Source organism: Apaloderma vittatum, unplaced genomic scaffold (genome assembly GCF_000703405.1).
Source record: "Apaloderma vittatum isolate BGI_N311 unplaced genomic scaffold, ASM70340v1 scaffold1447, whole genome shotgun sequence".
Classification (NCBI taxonomy): domain Eukaryota; kingdom Metazoa; phylum Chordata; class Aves; order Trogoniformes; family Trogonidae; genus Apaloderma; species Apaloderma vittatum.
Window position 1 is genome coordinate 90,481 of NW_009727669.1, and position 12,692 is coordinate 103,172.

A 12,692-nucleotide genomic window follows, 5' to 3' on the forward strand; every position below is an offset into this window, starting at 1 on the left:
GCCAGAGAGAAAATACTGAGGCAGATAGATTTTATCTTATCTGATATACTAGTACTTACAAAATACTATCCAGATTATCTCATCAGATCTCAAAATAATTTAATTTCTTAGGCTGCATGCAAAGTTTTCACTATTTTCCTAAAAATCTCAGAATATGCAGACGAATTAGAAGTATTTTGTTCTACCTTTATTTCTCAAGTGGCAAAAGGAAATTTCTGTTGGTGACTGAAGATGGAAATCTGTGTTGCTCTACCATATAACAAATTAATTTAGCTATAGAGTATACTGGTTTCCCACTTATCTGAAAACTACATTAACAAAATCACAGAATGGTAGTGGTTAGAAAGGACCTCTGAAGATCATCTAGTCCAATACCCCTGCCAGAGCAGGATCACCTAGAGCAGATGACAGATGAACATGTTCAGATGTGTTTTGAACGTCTCCAGAGACAGAGACTCCACAATTTCTCTGGGCAGCCTGTTCCAGTGCTCCGTTACCTTCATAGGGAAAAAGTATATACTTATGTTTAGATTGAACCTCCTGTTTTCCATTTTGTAACCATTGCCCCTTGTCCTGTCACTGGACACTATTGAGAAGAGTCTGGCTTCATCCTCCTGACATCTGCCCTTTAGATATTCATACACATTGAAGAGAACGCCCCCTCAGCCTTCTCTTCTCCAAGCTGAACAGAACCAGCTCTCTCAGCTTTTCCTCGTATGGGAGACACTCCAGTCCCCATGCCATCTCAGTGGCTCTCTGTTGGACTCTCTCCAGCAATTTCCTTCTCCTTCTTGAACTGGGGAGCCCAGAACTGGCCCTTCCCTCAAAGTTTATTGTCCTTGTTAAAGACACCATTTTCAGTATTACAGTTGTATATCAGTTGTTACAGATACCGCTACTTTGTTACTAAAGGTATATTATTACACTTAAAGCTTTCTGAATCCATCAGAACCTGAAATTACTCTTCTTTCTCATGTCTGCAAGGTAGAAACTGCTTCTGTAATTTCTACTTACAAGCAGAAAAATACCTTCTGAACTTTCTTATTTTCTAGGAATATAGTTGTTGGTGTTCTTTACTAGAATATTGGGTTTCCCTTTTGCTTCATACTAAAAGTTTTCTGCAAGGATGAATGTATAACACATGCAGAAAGAATGAAATTCCATGTTGGTGTAGACCAAGCAGATACATGTTGGTATATCATAGAATCATAGAATGGCATAGGCTGGAAGGGACCTTAGAGGTCATCTAGTCCAAGTAGATACACTTGAAAGAACATGTTTATTGGAGAAGATCAAAGCTGTTTCATAACTTTAAAATTACTAATGAATAATGCAGGACTGAGATATAAATACCATTAATTCCCAATATAGCTTGAAAAATATTTGAAAATATTTCTAAGCAAACTTATTTGAATCTGAGAAGGGGCACAGGTAGAACCACTGAAGAGTTAAAACTGATCGTGTTTTTTTCCAAATAGGTACATTGCTTCATTGAAAAGGGGTGTGATTTGCCAGGGAAACTGCTAACAACTTAGAGTTCATTCATATGAATACTTACGGTTACATGACACTAGTAGTCCTCTGCCAGTGGGCACCAGTAATATTGGAGCAACAATAGATCACGCGTTAAAAGAGGCCTGCTATTACAGCATAGAACTGGGCGACAATTCTGAACTGCAAAGTGAGCATCTCAGCTTTACTGTAGAACAAAAAATTACTGGTTATATGGCTTATTTGAGGAGCTGCTGAAAGATTGTTTCATTTAATGAAAGACAATATTGTTTCAGCATATTAGACACTGTAACATAACACAAAGGAGTGCTGGTATTTCCTGGCATTAGCCATAGGATATGGGTTGGGTCATAAAATACCCAGCGACTGGATTTAGTAGTTAAATTGTATCCTCTTGCCCTTCAGATGTTTTTTAATCTTGGAAAATTAGATAAGAAATACAAAAGTTTCAACCAAAACCAGGAACTACGACAGATGAATTCAAGCAATTAGTACAGCATAGATCACTGTCTATAGAAGAGAAGACAGGGTAAATTCTCAGAATTCCCCACACCCATACAGAGACTGTATTGATGCCTTTTGGACCTCTGTTAACAATAACCACCCCAGATCCTCCATGGCTTAACATTCCAGTGTCACTGTGTATTCTGAGGATCACCAGGCTGCCTAACCAACTCTGAAAATGGAAGCACTACTGAAGGTTCGTGTTTACTGTTCCTATGTCTTTCCTGGCTCCATTAGCTTCTTAAAGTTTATTTTCTAGAAAGAGAAAGCCAGTGTCTCCTGGTGTTCTCTTCTGAGAGCATTCACCATCATGACTACTTATGAGAAAGGGCATTGTTAAGATCATCAACTTACTCTTTTGGCAGAAGTCCCATTGCTTTCCTTGAAATATTCTCAGACATACTAATGGCAACTATTGTATGTTCTTGGAGTGAGTTTTCTGCTCTATTCATCATTCTTGAGGTATAGTGCTTTTGGCTAATCACAGTCAACTACCTTCAGTTCAAGAAACCCATTACATTCTGGCACTGAGACTTTTGTGCTTCTGCCTCGAAGTCTCTAACATCATCTTTGCACAGTGAAATGTATGATATGTTTTGCAATAGGGCTCCATGTGAATAAGTTTGTTAAACTCTCCAGAACATACTGTCATAACCAAACTATTTCTGCTAACCCATGCAAATATTCATAAGAGATTGGCTGAAAAGAGTAGAAATTTATGGACTGTTGAACACAATCAGTTATTAATTTACGTGGAATCCTGTAGGGGAGAAGGGGGATTATACTACAAATTTATAATGGTTGCTTTATGAAACGTAATATGAAATTATGCAATTTAAACAAGACTTTTTAATTTTTAGAAAAACATAATCCATACAAAATATTAATCAAATTCAGACAAAAGCAAGTAGAATCTTTCTATTTTTTCAAGTTCTTATTTGTTTTCCAGCATTCCGTTTCTTAGAAACGTGTTAATGCTTAAACCCTGATAATGTACTCAGGTCCTCAGAGTAAAGAAAGCTACACATTATGAGACCTAAGGAGCAGGAAATATATTTAAAATTCCATTAATAGTTCTCCAACTGTCAGCGAAGGGACATTTTGACACTACCTAGTGATGCCCTCCCAATCTCAGCATGTTCTATTGTACTTCCAACACCTTTGCAAAAATCTGTGCTTAGGCAAGGATTTCCCTGAAAAGAGCCCTCACAGTCCACTTCATGTTTCCTCTCCTAATCATGGATATTCTAATCATGCTCATTTCAAGCCAGGATTTCAAATTGAAGGTTATTTTTCTTTCTTCCATTTCATGGATACTTTCCGAGGCTAAAAATGCTATCTGTAGAATAGTTTCTATCATATAAATTCTTATGGTATATGGTCTGTTGTTACCTCAAGTGATTTACAAACATATTCATGAAACAACTCAGTCAAACCAGCAGTTGTATTTCCCAATCTGGGTACAGTTCTATTGCAGCTAAATCTGTGTGTGGAAAAGATACACTCCCAGATTGTCTTCTTTCAGAAGGGCAGTCTCTGCTCCACATAAACATATCAGCTTGGACTCTTTATTAAACTAAGAAGAATTTTGAAGAGTATAGGAGTCCAGGAAGGCTGGATACTCTTTAAAAAGGAAGTCTTAAAAGCACAGGAGCAGACCATCCTCATGTGTTGTAAGATGAGCCAGTGGCAAAGAAGACCAGCCTGGTTGAATAGGGAGATTTGGCTGAAAATCAGGGAAAAAAAGGAAAGTTTATGGCCTCTGAAAGAGAGGGCAAGCCACTCATAACAAGTACAAGAATATTGTTAGGTCGTGCAGGGAGATAATTAGATGGTCCAAAGTCCAGCTAGAAATTAATCTGGCTTCAAAGATAAAGGACAGCAAGAAAATTTTCTATAAATACATTAACAACAAGAGAGAGACCAGTGAGAGCCTCCATCCCCTACTAGATCCAGAATGAAATATGGCAACCAAAGATGAGGATAAGGCTGAGACGTTTAATGCCTTCTTTGCCCCAATCTTTAGTAATAGAAACATTTTACTCAGGAAAGCCAGCCTCCCAAGAAGAGAGAGGGGCCAGGAGCAAAATATCTCCCCCACAATCCAGGAGGAGATGGTCAGTGACATGCTGGTTCACATTGATGTGCACAAATCTGTGAGGCTGGATGAGATTCATCCTGGAGTGTTGAGAGAACTGGCAGGGGTGTTCATCACACCACTCCATCATTTCTCAGCAGTCCTGGCTGAATGGAGAGGCCCCAGTTGACTGGAAGTCAGCCCGTACAACACACATCTATAAGGAATGGAAGGTTGACCTGGGCCTGTAAGTTTGACTTCAGTGCCAGGGAAGCTGATGGAGTAGATCAACCTGAGTTCCATTATGCAGAACATGCAGGACGACCAGGTGATCAGGCCCCGTCAGCATGGGTTTATAAAGCGCAGGTCCTTTTCAACAAACCTGAACTCCTTATATGACAGAGTGACCCACTTGTTGGATGGATGAAAGGCTATGGGTGTTGTCTACCTTGACTTTAGTAAGGCATTTGACACTGTTACCCACAGCATTCTCCTAGAGAAATTGACTGCTCTTGGCTTGGATGGGCATACGCTTTGCTGGGTGAAAAACTGACGGCCAAGTGCAAAGAGCTGTGGTCAATGGAGTTAAATCCAGTCGGTGACTAGTCACGAATAGTGATCCCCAAGGCTCAGGGTTGGATCCAGTTCTGTTCAACATTTTCATCAACGATTTGGGTGAGGAGATAGAGTGTACCCTTAGTAAGTTTTCAGATGACACCAAGCTAGGTGGAATTGTCAACCTGCTTGAGGGTAGGGAGGCTCTCCAGAGGGATCTAGATAGGCTGGATCACTGGGCCAAGGCCAGCTACATGAATTTCAATAAGGCCAAGTGCCAGGTCTTGCACTTCAGCCACAACAACCCCCAGCAGTGCTTCAGGCTTGGGGAGGAGTGGCTGAAGAGCTGCCGGGCAAAAAGGGACCTGGGATTGTTGAAGGGCAACAGCTGAACATGAGCCAGCAGTGTGCCCAGGTGGCCAAGAAGGCCAACAGCATCCTGGGCTGTGTCAGGGATGGTGTCACCAGGAGCAGGGAGGTGATCGTGCTCCTGGACTCAGCTTTGGTGAGGCCCCACCTTGAGCACTGTGTCCAGTTTTGGGCCCCTCACTGCAAGAGGGACACTGAAGTGCTGGAGAGGTGTCGTGGTTTGACCCTGGCCGGCAGCCAGGTGCCCACACAGCCGCTCTCTCACCCCCCCTTCTCTGCTAGACAGGGGGAGAAAATATATCAAAGGGCTCAAGGATTGACATAAGGACAGGGAGATCACTTTCATTTACCATCCCGGGCAAAACAGACTCAATTTTGGGGCAATTAGTTAAATTTATTAAACGAACCAAACCAAAGAAGACTAGTGAGAAATAAAAAAAAACCAATAGATCTGTAAAACACCTTTCCCCCATCCCTCACTTCTTGCCGGGCTCAACATCAAACCCGGTTTCTCCACCTCCTCCCCCCAAGCGGCGTAGGAGGACAGGGAACGGGGGTTACAGTCAGTTCATCTGATGTTGTTTCCACCACTTCTTTACTCCAGAGGAGGACTCTTCACACTTCCCCAGGGCCATTGTGGGGTCCCTCTCATGGGAGACAAGCTTCACGCCCTCTTCTCCGGCGTGAGTTGTCCCATGAAGGGCAATTCATCACAAACTGCCCAATGTGAGGCACCTCATGAGGTGCCACCCGCCCCTGGTGAGTCTGAGGTGCAGCCCTTCAGGGGACACTGCTCCAGCGTGAGTCCCCCGCAGCGTCACAAAAGTCCCACCAGCCAACTTGCTCCAGTGTGGGCATTCCTCTCTTCCAGGGGTACAGGCTCTGGCAGCAACTTACTCTGATGCGGACTTCCTACGGGTTACAGCCCACTTCAGGAATCCACCCACTTGGTGTGGGGTCCTCTGCCCCACGGTGGACATCTACACCCCACCCATGGGCTGCAGGGGGACAACTCGCTTCACCATGGTCTGCACTGTGACCCAGGGGACTCTGCTTTGGTGCCTGGAGCACATCCTCCCCCCCTGCTTCTTCACTGACCTTGGTGTCTTCACATACTCTCACACCTCCATCTCTGTGCCAGCGGTAGTAGCGCAGTTCTTTTTCCCCGTTCTTCAATATGTTTTCACAGAGGTGTTCTTCTATCACTTTACTGATAGGCTTAGCCTTGGCCAGCAGCGGGTCCCTCTTTGGAGCCAGCTGGCATTGGCTCTATCAAACTCGGGAAGCTTCTAGCAGCTTCTTGCAGAATCCACCCTAGACATCCCTGCTGCCAAAATCCGGCCAGGCAAACCCAATACAAGAGGGCATAGATGTGGGCTACCAAGCTGGTAAAGGATTTGGAGTATGTGTTGTACAAGGAGTGGCGGGGGCCGTTTAGCCTAGAGGAAAGGAGACTGAGATGAGACCTTACAGCTTTCTACAACTACCTGAAGGGAGGTTGTAGTGAGATGGGAGTTGGTCTATTCTCCCTAGTGGCAACTGATAAGACAAGGGGAAATGGTCTTAAGTTGCACCAGAAGAGGTTCATTTTGGATATCAGGAAGAATTTCTTTACTGAAAGTGTTGTCAGCCATTGGAACAGCCTGACCAGGGAGGTGGCTGAGTTGCCATCCCTGGAGGTGTTTAAAAGACAGGCAGATGCTGTGCTGAGGGACATGGTTTAGTAGTGTTGATAGATGTTGGATCTGATGATCTTGAAGGTCTGTTCCAACCAAAACTGTTCTATGATTCTATAATTAACTTTAGGTCCTCTGTGGCACTTTCCCAAGTCTTCCCTCTTGTAATCACGGCAGCATTTACTATTGTCTCCTAACAATATACTCAGCGGCATATTTGCAATAAGTCAGGGAATAGGTTTGCTTAGAAATAGTAACCAGTCTGTGAATCTCTGGGTGGTCTTTTCATCTGAAGCCTTTCCACTTGTGCAATTACCTTACTTAGGTTCAGACAAATTCCTTTGTCACAACGCACAAGTCATAGTAGGTTTCCTAAATAACCAGTCTTATTCATTCCAGTTGGATATGAGTTCTCACTCAATTGACTTCTTTTTTCTTGGCATATATTACATAGATTTTCATAACGCATAATAATTTCTGTCTCAAACAACCACATTATCAATCATTGTTTCCAGTCAAAGAGATTTTGGTAAGTCTTATTTGCCAGTGGAATCCTGCAGCAAAAGCCCTTGAACTTATCTGCCCAAGGAGAGGATTCTAACCTAAGATCCAAAATCATGGGGTGAAGAAAAATAAAAAAAAGTAAAAAATAAAATAACAATTAAAAAAATCCTCTAGGTTTGACCTTCTCAACTCTTCTCACAGGCTAGGAGATAACTTGATAGCTTTGCCTCTTTCCATACCGTACCATCACTTCAGTCAGCCATTCAGCACATTCTGATTCTGCTAACTTTCTTCCACAAGGCAGTGAAAGTATTGTTTGCGTTGCATGTGTATTTTGGCAGAAAACTAGGATCTATGTTGTTGCTTTATTGCATCCTTAGTATGTTTCTCACCATTAAATTATTCACACATTTTTAAGACTATTTATAACCCATTCAATAAATCTATTAAACAGCTTCTCGTTACCAGAGTAGAATTCAAATTTTTTTTCCACTATTTTAAAACCTGTGATGCCCTCTTAGCTTTGCTATGTTAGTGTGTTTTTTAACACTGAGGCTTCTATTATCTTTACTGCATAAGAATACTTTTGCAGTTTTAATACCAAGTAGTCACTAATCTTTCTGTTAACTGCTTGCTATTTCAATTCCTTTGTTTTGAAATTGACTCTCCAGGTACTGTTGGTATCACAAAATACCATTTTGAAGAAAGCAGACATACCATAGCAGAGAATAATCACATCAATTGCACCTTACAGCAGCTCCACACATAAGCTGCCACCATCCTTAGAAACAGGATGCATAAAAAATGATTGAAACTTACCCCTTTCCTCTGTGCTCTGCCAGCGACCTTCTCACCATAGTTCTTGAAACTTTCATCTGGAAGAGTCATTTTCTCTTGTTCCCTGCATACCCCAAGAAAGAACATAAACCCTGCTCACAGGAGTGTCCCATATTAGGACAGCCAAGACAAGTAATGAACCAGGTGACCTAGGGAGGTTGGAAGTTTTCGAGACCAGACTGGATAAAGCTCTAAGCAACCTGGTCTTGTCTCAGAGCTGGCCCTTCCTTCAGCAGTAAGCCACTTCCACACAGAATTATAACTCCACATTTCAAGATGTCATAAACTTATAACTCCACTACTGAGGTTAGAGAAAAATCACAGATTTAATCATAAGAATCCTCCTAAAAATCTCCTAGAAACTTCACCTTCCCATCGCACCTGGGGGTAGCCAGCCTTTATTTTTATTTTTTTGTTGTCGTTGTTTATTCAGACCCAGCACTGCAATCAGCTGTGGATATTAGCAGTCTGGGTATCTGTTAAGGTTATGGCAACTAAAATATTATTTACAGATGCATCACCTTTACACAATGAGAACCATGCATTACTCTTCCTCTGATTACTGACCCACGATTATGATTATTCAGACAACAGATGAGACAGCTGTTACTTCCTACAAACTTTTTACATCTTGGTTTTAGAGTAGAAATATGCCAGAAAACAAGATCTGAAACAAAATAGAAGATTATAGGAGAGTGGTCTGGAAGTCCCTAAAGAAAACTTAAAAACATTTATGTGTTCCTTACAGTTTATAGAAGTTCATATATCACGGATATCATCACAAATCCTGACTGCTGATACCAACGACAATTTAATGAGAAAATCAGGTTTTGGCCCTTGCCCAGAGAACCTTATTCTGATGATATTAACATACCTTAAAACTTTTTCAGATATGGTGAAATCAAACATGCATTAAGTGTCTGCAAGATTAGTGCCTGGGATCTAAAACATTCATTTAATTCTGGTCAGACAAAGTAAAACTGTACCAGAATCTAAAATAAGATTCAGATCTAATAACCCTCTTCTTCAAATTCTTAGACCCATAAATATCTGTCCATACCGGAGCAGTTGCTCTGAACTTATATATGTGAGTAGCTTTAACTTTTGTACCCTTTTTTGGAAATTTGACCCCAAATATGCAACTCATTTAGGATGACGCCCTTCCTAAACAAAATGGTCCAGATTGCATTCCAAAGTGTTTGCAGACCTGGGGTCTTACACATTGAAATATAGTTGCTTATGTGAGAAAAACTGCTCACAGATATTGCAGTGGGAGATCAAAGCTGTATTTTGCTAGATATCTGTCCAATGTCTAAAATGTTTTAAGATTTCAACAAGAAAAGTAGTGGGCTTACAGATGCATTTTTTTCATTTTAACAGTTATGTGGGGGGTTTTTAAATAGTTTGGCTTATATAAAGGCTTCAGTTTCCATATATATTGACTAGTTCCATGTCATCTAAGTATGTTTGCATTGATTTTTTTTTATTTTGCATGTGTAATTTAAACACCACAATGACAGACAGAATGTTCAAAAATGAAGCTAAAATGGCAATGTACCAAAATACTATCCTAGAAAAATCACTTTACCCAAGAAGAAATTCCAGACCTTAGATTCCCACTAAGTGCTAGGAATAATTCACTCAAACACAGAATCTTGAGGGACATGAGAAAAGATAATTCCAAACAACAATTTCCTACAATAGACTCATATTTAGCCTATCTTATCAGGCTGTGTACTGTTTTTGTAACAGGTATACTTTTAGAATCTGTGCTTTTAAATATTGACCATGTATGCTTTCAGATACTTAGCTCATCAGCTCAGTTCATCATCTTAGACTACTGCTGAAGCTTTATTTTAAGCTTAATTCTTAGACGAATTTTTATAACCCCTAACATCACTATATGAGTTTGTGGAAGGAGTGATTTACTACATTACTACAACCACTCTGCAAAGCAATAGTCTGATCCTTAAAAGAATCACACATTGGTTGCCTATATTTTCCTTATTTGAAACTGCTACCAGAGTTATTTTCTCCCTGCTCCTTGCAAGCTCTTTCCCACCGAATAATTGCTCCAGGCAATTTGTCCTCCATTTACCTACCTTGGATTGCATCTGGCTGTGCAAACTGTGTCCTGTTATATTAAAGGACCAGTTACCTTATTTTAATATCTCTATCATTAGAGTAAATCAGAGTCTGCAACAAGAAGCCTGTTCAAATCCCACTGTAAGACTGGACTTACAGGAAGGATTACTTCAATGTGAATGGAAATTCTCACTATTGATTTAGGGCATACTTTTTAGAAAAGCCCATGTCCTCCATTCTCACCACAATATCCAAACCAGACTCTCAGAAGACTTCACTATTTGACAGTATCTGTTGAATATCAGATTCTTGTTTCTCAATAAAAACAATCAGATTTCTACATTTCTGAGAGAACAGTTCCATGCCCCAAAATAGCCCCATCATACCAGAAACTGGCAAATTTCATTTTAGCAGAGATTTTTTTTAAATAAGTGTGCTTGTTTTTTTATGGACATTTCATCTTCTTAAAGTACATTATTAAAAAGGCTATGGTTTCTTATTCTGAACATGTGGTTACTTTATTTGCAGCACTAATGTCTTTCCCTTAGACAAGCAGAGAGCAAGGATGAGTGGATACAGAGACCAGAGACCAGTTGGTACCTAAGTAGGACTAGGAAGGTGGAAGGTTGCTAAAGTCTTTCTGGGGCACATTATAATTTTGAAGCATATTCTGGCAACTCTGGCAGCAGGGAGGTGAGAGGTAGCCATAATTTCAAGACGTCCCTTTCCCAGTCACGTGTGAGAGAAAGTCAAGAGGGACATTTTGGTCCAGCTGGTGCCTGAGGCCAGGACCATCGCCATGATAACCTGGACATTTCTATTTGTCTGCGAGGCTGCTGGACCTGTGCACAGTCCATCTCCAACTTATTCCCAAACACCCCAGACAGCTTAGGGCTCTGTGACATTTAGTCTATCTTCAGTGCTCCTCTTGAACCAGGTTTACAGCCATGCCTCTTAATTTTTTCCAGAAGACTGTAACTGTTCATTATTAACAGCTCACTAAACACAGTAGGTTATTAATGTCACCCTTCTTCCACTGTGTAATTTCATAACAAGATAAAGTTATATTTCACATTTATTTCCCATAATCATTGCAATCTTTTTTTGGTCATATAATAGATATGTTACATTACTCCTAACATTTCCTATTTTTGTCTCTTATGTGCAGAGATTGTGAGCTAAGACACTTGGATAAGGCATTACAAGTATTTCATCACAGTAATATACAATTCCCTTCTCTAAAATCTTACCTTTAGAAAGCACTGGGATTCTGGCAGTCACCTTGAATTACCCTTTGGTCACCTCCACACTGCTAAAACAGAGTGTTCCCAAGCACTGCTGTTGTTATAGTATTTGGCTGAAACGCCCCATTTGTCTTCACAGTGCATGCCTTTAGTGTACCTTAAATGAAGCCACATTTAGTCCATGTTTTCACTGACAGTCTTAGGGATACACTCAGATCTTTGTTACACAACTAATAGTCCCTTATTTTTTTCTGATATGTTTGCACCTCACCAACTCTAAAACTTCTGACTCTGCCATATATCAAATGTTTAACTCAAGTCAGAAGTGTCAGGATTCTTTAATCAAATAGCAACTTTCTCCAGTGGATAAGGCAAGTTGGCCATCAAGGCTCATGCTCACACTCTGTGAGGAGGCTAGGTACGTCTGTAAGCTCTGAGGACAACACACCAATCTTATTTTCACAGGCTCCAAATGAAGGCATTTCCTGAGCACTTCCTTCATAATTTATGACAACAGGCCCAACCTGGCACTTGGCCTCACCTTCAGCCAAAGTTCAGTCCAGGAATGGGGTCAACAATTCTGTCATTAGTCTGGTCTTCTAACAGATGACAAATGCATGCTGCTGGATTCACCTAGTCCTAGGGAAGCAGTACCAAAATCAGTGGGCTTCTTTGCCTATTTCTGTTTGTGGTTAGGAAACCTGTTCCTATACTTCTTCAGTCTGTCTTCTTTAATTTTCCTCTGTGGCTAGCTAGCCAATAACAGCCAAAATGAACTGTTTCTCTTTACTTATGTGTATTATGCCAACTACATTCTACCTCTGAAACCCTGGAGCCATTGTTATCTGCTGTGCTCTCTGTCAACTCCCTACCAGGTGTCTGGGCTTCAAACAGCCTTTCCTCAGAGGCAACCAAAAGATTTGAACCAGAAGCAGCAGAGTTTACCAGAATGAGGAACACAGAGTCCTGGTTGAAAAGGGGAAGATGACACCAGTCCCTGAATATAGGGAAACTGGTTTTCCTGGTCTGTCTGAGAATGCTCTGTAACCAATAAGGAGCTTAAAAATTAGAATTACTGGGTCTTCAGCTAACTGTCCTTGAAAAATCAAAGAAAACAGAGAGAAGCCTCTCCAACTCTAATCCTTATGCTCTAATATGCAAAATTATTAAAACAACCCCCAACAATTAACTTTGAAGAGGTCTTTCAGTCCTTTTCATCTCCTCAGCAGGTACTTCCACCCTCACCTTTAGTACTTCTCAGGGATTTTGCCCAGTGTCAGAGATGGCCTTGAATGTTGTTCACAAAGGTCTGAGAATTGTAGAGTTGTC